The sequence below is a fragment of the Nicotiana tabacum genome, chromosome 20 (assembly GCF_000715075.1).
Source record: "Nicotiana tabacum cultivar K326 chromosome 20, ASM71507v2, whole genome shotgun sequence".
NCBI classification, from domain to species: Eukaryota; Viridiplantae; Streptophyta; class Magnoliopsida; order Solanales; family Solanaceae; genus Nicotiana; species Nicotiana tabacum.
The window spans coordinates 165181213-165194370 of record NC_134099.1 but is presented as its reverse complement, the minus strand read 5'-3'; the positions used below and the strand labels follow the sequence as shown (position 1 = coordinate 165194370).

At 36.3% G+C, this 13158-nt stretch overlaps 1 long non-coding RNA gene across 1 annotated transcript; it reads right to left on the bottom strand.

Annotated features, from left to right (window-relative positions):
• Positions 1–1630: 1630 nt before the first annotated feature.
• Positions 1631–10472, bottom strand: LOC142174811 (uncharacterized). The gene is made up of 3 exons (XR_012703882.1): positions 10352–10472; positions 10024–10140; positions 1631–2717 (listed from the first exon to the last, which is right to left on the bottom strand). It is a non-coding gene; the product is annotated as an uncharacterized LOC142174811 (long non-coding RNA).
• Positions 10473–13158: the final 2686 nt, after the last annotated feature.

Sequence of the window (13158 nt, the reverse complement as noted above, 5' to 3'; positions counted from 1 at the left end):
ACTATTATTACCTTTGCTTTCTCTTCTTTCATTGTCTCTACTTTTTTATTCCTTTTTTTCCTTTCACTTCATTTCAAAATTCCCTCTTTCTCCCTTCCTTTCTTTTCACAAAACACACTTTGGGCAAATACTATTAGGGCCGGACATATATCGGGTATAACCAATAGCCCAAACTAATAAAATATTATTGGGTTATAAATATCGGGTTATTAGATAAATAGTTCGATACCAGTTTAATGCTATTTGACTATTGGGTTATCGATTCGGGTCTCGGTTTACCCAATTTTATTAACGGTTTAACCGATAGCCTAATAAAATTTAACAAAATTATTATTTTACCTACTAAGTATATAAAGCCACCTTATGGTTTCATTTTCTCATTCTCTCAATTCTCTCGGCAGTTACTCTTCATCTTCGGACCTTAATCCTTAGAGTAAGTTTTTGTTGCACTGATTCTTTAGTATTTACAAGAATAGGATTTTATTATTTTTCTATTAGTTATTCTCGCCCGTAGTGAGATAGTTAGTAAGATTATATGGTGAATGTCTAATTCCTTCTTGCTACTAACTTATAACTTTGGAAATTGAGATCATTCATTGGGATTTTCAAATGCAAAGAAAGTTTTCTTTTCTAAAGTTGAAATTTAATCCATATTTCTTATGAGCAAAAATTCAGTTCCTTTCTCTTTACATTATGATCACGATTTCTACAATACAAACATAAAATTTTTGGATATTTTTTATTCTTATCGGGTAAACCTATAACCGAACCGATAATGATCGATAACCGACAAACCGATACTCGATAACCGATATCTTATCGATTCGGTTATCGATTTAGCATATTTATAAACTGATAACCGATATGTCGAACCGATAACATTCACAACCGAACTAAACCGACCAATGCTCATCCCTAAGTACTATCCATATTGTGGTGCCCAAATATGATAAGGTATAATATACCAAAGCCCCTCTAAACTTGGCATCATATATTGGATGCCCCGAGCTATTTTTGTCTTATTGCTCCTAAATATCTTTCTAAATTTGAAAGTTTGATAGCGATTTAGAATATCTAGAACATGGGTGCACCACTAAAGAAATAAGAAAAAAAATATTAAGTGGGAATTGATCATTGATTCTTTGAGTAAATAATTAAGTACTGAACTAAGTGCACCGTTCAGCCTTTATGGAGCACAGGTAGCAATACGTAATATTGGACCAATTTTAGAAAATACGTACATAAAATGTCTAGTTTGACGGGGGAACTATGGCTTCACTGGCCACATAATTTAAGCTATAGATCCGCCCATGTTTGATAGTCTTGACTTATTGGATGCTAATGTGACAAATAGCATGAATACACTTTTTTAGATGCGTGAGGTTGAAGGAAAATTGACAATCACCTTCTAGGCGGGTATTTTTCAACCGTTAATTGTCACGTAATCATTGCGAATAAAATTTTACCCTGGGTTATATAAAAACTAAGTTCATGATATTAAAACTAAGTTATATAATTTCCAAAAGCTTCAAACTATATTATAAAGAATAGCTACTTGAGCAAAACAACTATTAACTACACCACTGAGAACATGAAACTAGCAAGCTGAAAGCTTTGATGAATGCACTTTTGAACCAAAAATTGTCGATCAATAGATAAACTTACAAGAATAAGAGGTTGTAACATGATTACCAGAGAAAAAATAAAAGAATTGTCTCGATCATTCATAATGTAATTTTGGAGAGATCACACTCTCTGTACAAACGATTCCTTCACGATAAGTATTATATTGAGGACATAATCCAAATGGTCCTTTGGGTGTCCTCAATACAGAATAAAACCAATTCTTAGCATAGAGCAACACTTCACCATCTGCAAACCTATATCCGGATATGGCTGAATAAAGATTCATACATCATAGAACAAACAATGGACTCCAAGACTCCTTGACACCATAGTCTTTCATTACCGATGCGCAAAAACAATGGCTTGGTTTGTCATTGAGCGACAGACCAAGCCAATGAAATGCTCCATTTACAAATGCCAAAGAGTCCATACCAGACAACACAGGGTAAACGCCGGAAGGATGTTGATCAATTTTTCTCCATGAACCACTTTTCAGCGCGAGAATTTCACCGCGTGCTTTAGGATGAATCTTAAGGATCTTATAGTCATCACTAGTTGAGTCATATCCCAATCCGAAAGTACAAAATTCCTCTGTTGGAAATTCAGGACAAGGGATCGGAGTACTTCAGATTCCCTTGTGGAGGGGTTCCATAGCAAAAGTACGAGGTGTTTGTCAGGATAACTACAAACCCCAATAAGAGACAAGCCATCGCGACAACAATAGATTCTGCAACGGCTTGGTCTACAGTTTGAAGGGCAATCAAGTTTTTGCACATCCCTAACCAGTTGAAACGAAGACAAAGAAGAACTATAGAAGGAAAACATATTATCCGTATCAAGGGACATTTGGCTAACAAGAAATTTTCTGGAATTTTGATCATTCTTGGCGCGATCGAGATGCTTCATCTTGAAATAAGGCTCGAATAAGATTAACCTTTTCCATAACTTTGAAACACATTTGAATCGAAGAAGAGACCGTACAGGTAATATACTGAGAATGTCCATAATTTTTTCATCTTGTAAGTGAATTCCCATAGCCCCATCAACATCCATGGGCTTTGTATTCTTTGAAAGATCCACAACTCTCTTAGCTGCAATTAAAAATTGTGGTTAACGACATAGACATTATAACATAAGTAAAAATTTCAGCGGAGGCAAAAAAAAAAAAAAAAAACTAGGTGACTTATTGTTATCTATTCAACCCTTGGTAAACAGAGTTATCGGGTGTACTGGTGGGCAGTAGTACCTCGTGAAACTAGTCGAGATGCGCAAGCTTCGGTTATTAAAGGTTGCAGTCGAGCAGAGGCGGATCCAGGATTTGAGGGGGAGATTGATAGGACCAAACCTGTTGTTGTATGTGAAAGTAGACAAAACAAAAGAAAGAAAAATAAAAAAGAGATGAAAATATGATGTAAGCGCTTACATCGACATTCTTGTGATGTAAGCGCTTGCCTCAGCATTCTTATGATGTAAGCGCTTACATCGGCATTCTTATGATGTAAGCGCTTACCTCGGCAGGGCATTCAAATGCTTATAAATAGGGGTCTACATTTTCATTTGTAGAGCATCCCAAAACTTCTTCTTTCTCTCTTCAATTAATAAAGAGCTATTCTTTGTGCGGCCGTGGAGTAGGCAAAAATTGCCGAACCACGTAAATCTTGTCTTGTCTTGTCTTGTCTTGTGCAATTTATTGTTTCTCTCCTAAATATCCTCTTCCTTCTATTATCTTGACACGCTTCCTCAACAACTGGTATCAGAGCACAGATAGTGTAATTCTGGTAGAAAAGTGCAATATTGGTGCAGGGACTATTCACAAGAATAGTGCGACACTATTGATCATCGTTACTATTCACATAAATTGTTTTTGTGAAAAATGGCATCGGAAGAAGGGAAGGTTAAGATTGACAAGTTCAATGGCAAAGATTTTGGATTCTGGAAAATGCAAATAGAGGACTATTTGTACCAGAAAAAATTACACTTACCTTTGACCGAGGTGAAACCGGAGATTATGTCCAAAGCGGATTGGGATCTATTAGATCGCCAAGCTCTTGGTGTGATTCGTTTGACACTAACACGAAATGTGGCGTTTAACATCATTAACGAAAAGACCACTGCAGGCCTGATGAAGGCGTTATCAAATATGTATGAGAAGCCATCTGCTTCAAATAAAGTCTATTTGATGGTCGATTGTTCAACTTAAAAATGACAGAAGGTGGATCAGTCACGGAATATATCAATGAGTTTAATACAATATTAACTCAGTTGAGTTCTGTTAATATAACAATTGATGATGAAATCAGGGCGTTGATTCTACCATCATCTCTACCGGAGAGTTGGTCTGCAACAGTAACTGCAGTTAGCAGTTCATCAGGAAGTACCAAACTCAAATTGAATGATATTAGAGACTTGGTTCTAAGCGAAGATATTCGCCGAAGAGAATCAAGTGATTCCCCAGGATCTTCTTTTAGTACCGAAAGCATGGGGAGAATCAACCAAAGAGGACAGATTTATGGTCGTGGCAGATCAAAGTCAAGGAGAAGAGGACAATCCAAAAATCGCAAGGACATTACTTGTTGGAATTGCGATAAAAAGGGTCACTACAGTAGTCAATGTAGAGAACCAAAGAAGAAGAAGGAAGAAAATTCAGCAAATGTAATTGCTGAACAAGTCAGTGATGCACTAATTTGTTGTGCAGACAGTCTAGTCGAATCTTGGATTCTGGACTCAGGTGCATCCTTTCACTCTACATCATGCAAAGAATTATTGCATAATTATATTGCTGGAAAATTTGGGAAAGTTTATCTAGCAGACGGCGAACCTCTCGACATTGCCGGAAAAGGTGAAGTTCATATAAAGACTTCACAAGGCACGCTATGGAAATTGCAAAATGTACGACATGTTCCTGGCCTCAAGAAAAATCTGATATCTATGGGTCAGATTGACGATGAAGGATATACAACAACATTCGGCAACAGATCGTGGAAGATAACCAAATGGAATTTGGTTGTGGCTCGAGGCTTCAAAAGGGGAACACTGTATGCAACTGCAATAGAAAGAGATACTATAGCAACAGTTGATCACGGTCGTGATACAACATTGTGGCACCGGAGGCTCGGGCATATGAGTGAGAAGTGAATGAAGCTTTTGGCATCCAAAAAGAAGTTGTCAAACCTAAAACATGTTGAATTAGGTTTGTGCGAAGATTGCATTTATGAGAAACAAAAGAGAGTTAGTTTCTCAAAGGTGGGAAGGACGCCAAAGAAAGAGAAGCTGGAACTAGTGCATACAGATGTGTGGGGACCAGCTCCTGTAACTTCTCTAGGAGGCTCACGCTATTATGTCACCTTCATTGATGATTCCACAAGAAAGGTATGGGTTTATTTTCTGAAAAATAAATCTGATGTATTTGTTACCTTTAAAAGATGGAAAGCTGAAGTTGAAAATCAGACAAGTCTAAAGTTAAAATGTCTGAAGTCTGACAATGGAGGAGAGTATGATAGCCAAGAGTTCAAAGCATTTTGCTCGGAGAATGGGATCAGAATGATCAAGACAGTTCCTGGAACACCGGAACAAAATGGTGTTGCTGAGAGGATGAACAGAACCCTGAATGAACGAGCCAGAAGTATGAGAATACATTCTGGATTGCCGAAGTATTTTTGGGCTGAGACTGTTAACACGGCAACTTACCTCATAAACAGGGGACCCTCTGTACCGCTAAATTTTGAAATTCCTGAGGAGGTATGGACAGGAAAGGAGGTAACTCTCTCACATCTGAAAATTTTTGGTTGTATTGCTTATGTGCATGTAAACTCTAATGATAGAGATAAGCTTGATCCTAAAGCAAAGAAATGTTTCTTTATTGGCTATGGTGATGATAATTTTGGTTATCGGTTTTGGGATGATCAGAATAGAAAGATCCTAAGACACATGAATGTCACATTTAATGAAAATATGATGTACAAGGACAAGCTTGAAGTAGAACCAACCAACACCAGCAAACAGACAATGTCTGAAACAGTTGAGTTAGAAGAAATCTCAGAAAATGAAGTAGCTAGAGGGATTACAACTGATTCTGAAATTGAAGATGAAGAACCAGAAGCCGAATTTGAAGAAGAACTAGAAGCCGAACCTGAAGCGGAACCAGAGATAGAATCAAATACAGAACCAAATCTGGAATCAGGACCTGAATCAAATTCGGATTCTGTTACTCATGAACCTACATTGAGGAGATCTAAAAGAGTCACGAATGCTCCATATAGGTTAACTCTCTCTCTTCACTATTTACTTCTTACTGATGCTGGAGAACCAGAGCATTTTGTTGAAGCAATGCAGGTGATAGACTCTGATACGTGGAAGCTAGCCATGAAAGAAGAGATGAATTCTCTTCAAAAGAATAAAACATGGATACTTACGGAGTTACCAAAAGGAAAGAAGGCATTGCAGAACAAGTGGGTGTACAGATTCAAGGAAGAGCATGATGGTAAGAAGAGATACAAAGCACGATTAGTAGTAAAAGGCTTTCAGCAGAAGGAAGGAATTGACTACACCGAGATCTTCTCCCCTGTAGTCAAATTAACTACTATCAGGTTGGTGCTAAGTATCATAGCTGCAGAAAATTTGCATTTGGAGCAGCTAGATGTTAAAACTGCTTTCTTGCATGGTGACCTTGAATAAGATATCTACATGAAGCAACCTGAAGGTTTTCAAGTTTCTGGTAAAGAAAACCTTGTATGTAAGTTGAAGAAGAGTTTGTATGGTTTGAAACAAGCTCCCCGACAATGGTACAAGAAATTTGATGGATTCATGCATAAAAATGGTTTCACACGATGTGAGATGGACCATTGCTGTTATATCAAAAATCTTGATAAATCCTATATCATTTTATTGTTGTACGTTGATGATATGCTAATTGCAGGATCTAGCATAAATGAGATCAACTTGGTTAAGCAACAACTGGCGGAGGAGTTTGAAATGAAAGACTTAGGACCAGCTAAGCAAATGCTTGGGATGAGGATTAGCAGAAACAGGTCGGAAGGAACCTTAAAGTTGTCTCAAGAAAAGTACATACAGAAGGTACTAAGCAGGTTCAGTCTTCATGATGCAAAGACCAGAAGCACTCCACTTGGAAGCCATCTAAATCTGTCAAAGGACCAATCACCTAAGACAGATGAAGAAAGGAAGTACATGTCCAAAGTTCCGTATACTTCAGTAGTAGGAAGTTTGATATATGTTATGGTTTGCACTAGACCTGATATAGCCCATGCAGTTGGAGTTGTCAGTAGATACATGTCAGATCCAGGAAATGAGCACTGGGAAGGTGTAAAATGGATATTGCGATATCTCAAAGGCACTTCAGGTATGACACTTTGTTTTAAAAAGAGCAATATTATCTTACAAGGTTTTGCTGATGCAAATTTAGGTGGCGATCTGGATAGTCGAAAAAGTACCACGGGCTACGTGTTCACCTTGGGTGGTACTGCTGTTAGTTGGATGTCCAGACTTCAGAAAAGTGTTGCTCTATCTACCACTGAAGCAGAGTACATGGCAATCTCAGAAGCTGGAAAAGAGATGATTTGGCTCAAGAATTTTCTTAAAGAGCTAGGTAAAGAGCAGGACAATTGTGAGCTTTTCAGCGATAGCCAGAGTGCAATTCATCTAGCCAAAAATTCAGTGTTTCATGCAAGATCGAAGCATATCCAGTTGAGATATCATCATATCCGAGAGTTGATAAATGAAGAAACTTTTTCCCTACAAAAGATACCAGGATCAAAGAACCCGTCAGACATGTTGACCAAAGTTGTCGGTGTTGACAAACTGAGGCTGTGCACTGCCTCAGTTAGCCTTCAAGACTGATAGAGTGAAGGCGCCATCAGAGAATAACAAATCTTTCTTTATTTTCTTTCTTGATGTAACATAGGTTTGAGGGGGAGATTGATAGGACCAAACCTGTTGTTGTATGTGAAAGTAGACAAAACAAAAGAAAGAAAAATCAAAAAGAGATGAAAATATGATGTAAGCGCTTACATCGACATTCTTGTGATGTAAGCGCTTGCCTCAGCATTCTTATGATGTAAGCGCTTACATCGGCATTCTTATGATGTAAGCGCTTACCTCGGCAGGGCATTCAAATGCTTATAAATAAGGGTCTACATTTTCATTTGTAGAGGATCCCAAAACTTCTTCTTTCTCTCTTCAATTAATAAAGAGTTATTCTTTGTGTGGCCGTGAAGTAGGCAAAAATTGCCGAACCACGTAAATCTTGTCTTGTCTTGTCTTGTGCAATTTATTGTTTCTCTCCTAAATATCCTTTTCCTTCTATTATCTTGACACGCTTCCTCAACAACTGGTATCAGAGCACAGACAGTGTAATTCTGGCACCTTGGCGATTTTTGTTTTGTGGGCGGCACTTTAATTATATATACTATTTCTTATACATATTTACATATATACATAGAGTTTTCGCTTAAGCTGGCGGGTTCCGTACCACCCCGAATCATATACATAGATCTGCCCTTGCAGCCGATGCACCAAAAACAATTTATTTGCATTTGTCTAAACCTTGATGGGCAGAATTACGAGGTAATAACTCTAAGCTTGAATAGTCGAAGTACATACAAACTAGCGGCACAGACACCACACACACTCATAGACTAAGAAAAAATACACATCAATGTAGCAAAATTAAATAGATAAATAAACAGATACCTTTGCGAATTTGAGGGGCCATTGAAAAGATTTGCGTTTTGTGTATTTGGAGCTTCTTCTTCTTTATTACTTTTGATTTGAATGCTAGGGTTTCTCTTTTATAGTAATTTTGACTCTCTACTAATTTTAATATGATACGTAATTTCCTTTTTTTCTCTTTTTGCCATGGTAATTTATGATATCAGTTTTTAACATCTAAAAACAATATGCTTGATATATACGAGAAGATCAAAACAATGCATAATACTTTCGTATTATATTTAATCGAAAAAAATATTTGAGAAAATCAAAGTGAAAGAGAAAAAATAGTTTGACTCGGTCACATTATAATAATAGTCTCATAAATTGTGAATATGGACGAATAAAAAATTAAAATAAAGAATAAGGAAAAAGCCCTGCTACTAGTTGCCTATACACCTTTTTTTATAGGAAAATTACCCGTTATGTGACATATTATAAAAATTGGTCAATTTATAAAATATTACCAATATTAGCAAAATAGCTATTTGTAGCTAAAAAAAAAGTCAAAATTTTGCGTTCATTTGAGTGAGTGTTGTTGGAATAGATTGAGTACATCTTAAGGAGCTTGTATGATTAATTTTGGGATGATTTGGTAGAGTTTTGTTTGAATTAAAATTTGAAGTAGAAGATGAACATGGAAAAAGATGATATATGTATCACACAATGTATTACATATGATCACATGTATATTTGTGTATGAGATACATGCGTAATACATGTGTCGCAGAAAAATTTCAAACTCGATTTTATGATTTATCTACGAATCTTGATATCAAACCAGTCTAAATCACCTTTAATCTTGTTCAAGTTTTGTATATTGTCTCATCTATATGTTTTCAACGAATTCCAACCGTTTTCATTGGGGAAAATCTTTTTTTCCTAATTTTTTAAATATTTTATATTATTGATAATGAATTTTGACTCCAAACTAGTATAAGCCGCCTTCAAACTTCGTTAAATTTTATATATTGCCTCATCTATGTGTTTTGAACGAATCCCAACAATATCAATTGAAAAAAAAAAACTTTTTTTGCCTATATTTTTTTAATATTATATATCATTGATAATATTTTTTGACTATTTTTGGTAGCATAACTAAAATGATTAGTTGTTGGTAAATAACGTTTTTTTTATACATTCCCGTAAGATTCATTTGTTTATTTATTAACTAAAGATGTGTCGAGGTTTATATAGTCCATATTTTTCTTTCTATGTTGTTTTTCTTTCCTCTTTTTTATATGCTTGTTTTCTTTCTTTAGTCATTTGTTATTTAAGTGCTCTTACAAAATTAGATGCCAGCCATCCAAGTCATTTGGCACACTATTGGTAATATGGGAATTTTGGAACATGAATTTTGTCCAGTTTTTAGCTCAAATTGCTTAATCTGTATCGTACTGGAAGGCTTGGCCATTATACTCTAGACCTTAAAAAAAAAAACCGATGCACTAAGCTTCCGGCCTCCCGCTATGCGCGGGTAGGGGCGGCTCTAAGGCTTTGGACAATGAGGCCATTTCCTTAGGCCCCCAAAATTTGAAGACCCCAAATTTGTTTAGATGATGATTATTATTATTATTATTATTATTATTATATAATTTATATAAATAATTAGTATAAATAATTCTTATTATTATGCTTCATATAGACAAATAAGCTGAAACACTCAGTTCCTACCTGCCAATATTCACTGATCGTGTCGACACCAATAATGCCAAGGTCTAAATCTCCTGATACCAACTTTCGAACAATGTCTTTTGGCCGTTGAAACCAAATCTGGACCAGATTAGATATCTGTAACCCACAAAGAAAAAGAAGGTGTGTAATTAAAGTAGACCATGTGTTCTCCTAAATAATAAGCTCTAGATTCCAAAGAGATAATCCAACAAAAATAATCTTAAATTAGACATTTCAATAAGTGTGAAAATGTTAAATATTCGATACTACAGTCTTCCATAACATCAAATTCACTGTGAAGTACAACAGCGAAGATAATACACCATACCTTGCTTTAGAGAATTATTATAAGTAGCGACAATGTTACCACCAGCAGAAGCGCGATGTCACTATTCTTTAAAGTTAAAGAATAACTCAGTTACTACTCAATAGGTTGATAGAGGTAACCTGAATTTAAAATAGTCCAGAAGGACACTATTAGGAAAAGTCTCAAAAGAAATTTTAAACAGTGATTTACTCTAGAAAAATACTTTCAATACCATAAAAGCAATATCAGGATACAACAACAACAACAACAACGATCCAGTATAATCCCACAAGTGGGTGGGGTTCTGGGGAGGGTAATATGTACGCAGACCTTACCCCTACTCCGAAGGGTAGAGAGGCTGTTTCCAGGAGACCCTCGGCTCAAAAAAGTAATAGGAGATGATATATTAGTACCATAAAAATACATGATAAAAATAACCACAATATAAGAGATATGAAATACAGAATACGAAATACGAAATAGATGGCTGGTATAGTAAAACTAGCAGGTAAAGCCCTGCATCAATAGCCGACTAATGACATTCTTAGTCTAACTCCTAACTGGCTGGTCTCACTCTATTGTGTTGTAGAAATATTCACAACTTTTCTCTAACCTACAACTTTAATGCTCGACCTCCATAATTCCCTGTCAAGGGCCATGTCCTCCGTAATCCTAAGTCGCGTCATGTCCTGTCTGATCACCTCTCCCCAATACTTCTTAAGTCGCCCTCTACCTCTCCGCATGCCCACTACAGCCAGTCGCTCACACCTCCTCACCGGTACATCATTGCTCCTCCTCTGAATGTGCCCGATCCATCTGAGTCTTACTTACAACATTGTGATGAAGAGTTTATTGGTAAAACCAAAGCAATCAATTTAACATAAAATCATAATTTTCATTGGTGGAAATGCAGTTCATACTCTATATAGAAAATGGAAGTTTTTTTGAGGAATCTTAATTAGAACTGGACATAAATATTTCCGTAAAAAAGTATGTCAAGATAACCACATTTTCCCCTTGCGAAGCACATCTAGTGGCGAGAAAAGCTCATACTCTGACAACTACAGCATAAGATAGTTTGTAAACATGGAGATATAACAAAAAAGCAAATAATGAACTTGATATTCTAACTTGTATTTGAGATAGAACAAGAGCCTCCAACAGCAAGATTACTCTAAATTACCAATGCTGATTCAATAGGATTGACACAATTTGTAATTGCAAGAAGACGATTAGTTGTTGCCTCTTTTTTTAAGGCGGCGTTTCAACATAAGTGCATTTTTTTTCTTCTGTCGTGGCCATATCGTGACACATTTCACATCGTTTGGTATTCTTATCATCAACCCAGATGTTGTGAGTTCGAGTCACCCCAAGAGCAAGGTGGGGAAGGATGCCGATGGTCTATTTGGAAACAGCCTCTCTATCTATGGTAGGGGTAGGTCTGCGTACACACTACCCTCCCCAGACCCCACAAATGAGATTATACTGGGTTATTGTTGTTGTTGGTATTCTTAGCAGGACAGAGAAGGAGATTGGATGTTTGCAGGAGAAGTACCATGGCAGTATGTACTTATATTTCTGTTCTTTTTAGTTATTTCAATCTCAACGATGGGCAAAATTAATTGAAGTAAAGTTCTTGTCCTTGGGTGGAATACAACTTTACATACTGCACCAACAACTATATTTGGAATCTTTTGGACTTGACAGAATGCTGTATTTTTGAGTGGCCAGCCACACATTATTCAGATTCGTCTTCTTTTAGTATACAAATTAAATAAATGAAGTAGAAACACCGAAATAAAGTTTTTTTTGCTGGGTCTCGCTTGCACATTTCTGGGTTTGACCTTTCGTCCCTTAGTCTCACTATGTTCAACTAAGCCACTTTGTCCCTAAACTCGAATTTTCACGCCTTTCAAAACCTTAAAGGCGCAATCCAGTTAGGGGTGGAACTGCGTTTTATCGCTGCCAAGCTTCCGGTAGCAATAGCATGACCACTTATAACCGACTTACTTGATATTTCGTGTGATTTCTACTCCAAATCCTAAAAGCAGCTCAGTTTTCAAATAACAAGAAGAATAGAGCTTAATCATTACACCAGGCAAAAAAAAGAACAAGAAGTCCACCATATTACGTTGAGTTCCAAATAACAGATGAAAAGGAAGAAAATTTGAATATCTGCTTCAAGTAGCAGTTGTTTCTTTTCAAGTCTATAAACATATATGTACCTGTGAAGTTAACATTATTTAACACGGACCCTATATTTCAATTTTCCTCTACTTCAGAATTGATATGTACGTTGAATTTTCGCCTACTGTATACCTTTCGTATGTTATGCCATTCAACAAAGTTAATCTATTGCTTATCAGTTTTAGTCTCTAGTTCCTTAAATTTAAACAACAACAACATTTTAAAACTTTAGGAGATATACTAAAGACTTGTTCCTTTTACATGGTAGTGACTTTACTTTTCTCTTGTAGACGCAAAAGCTCCAGTAAATTGTGTATGCTTAAGAGGACTTAAACACCAAATTGTTCGATGACTAAAATCTTAGTGAAAAATTCTTAAACGACAGGCACACTATAACACTCTCCTGCACTTTTGTCAACACAAACACACTCACTCTCTCAAACAACTACTGTGTTTAAATGGAGAAGGAAACAGAAAACAAGAAGAAGCAAGTGCTTCTGTACTGTGTTGAAATGGAATATATTGCTCGTAAAACTTGCTTGTGAATCTGACTCCATTATTCTCCACTCAACTTCTAGATAATTTCACATGGAGATTAATCACTTTGACACAGAAGACTAAGCGAAAAAGGAAGAAGCTGA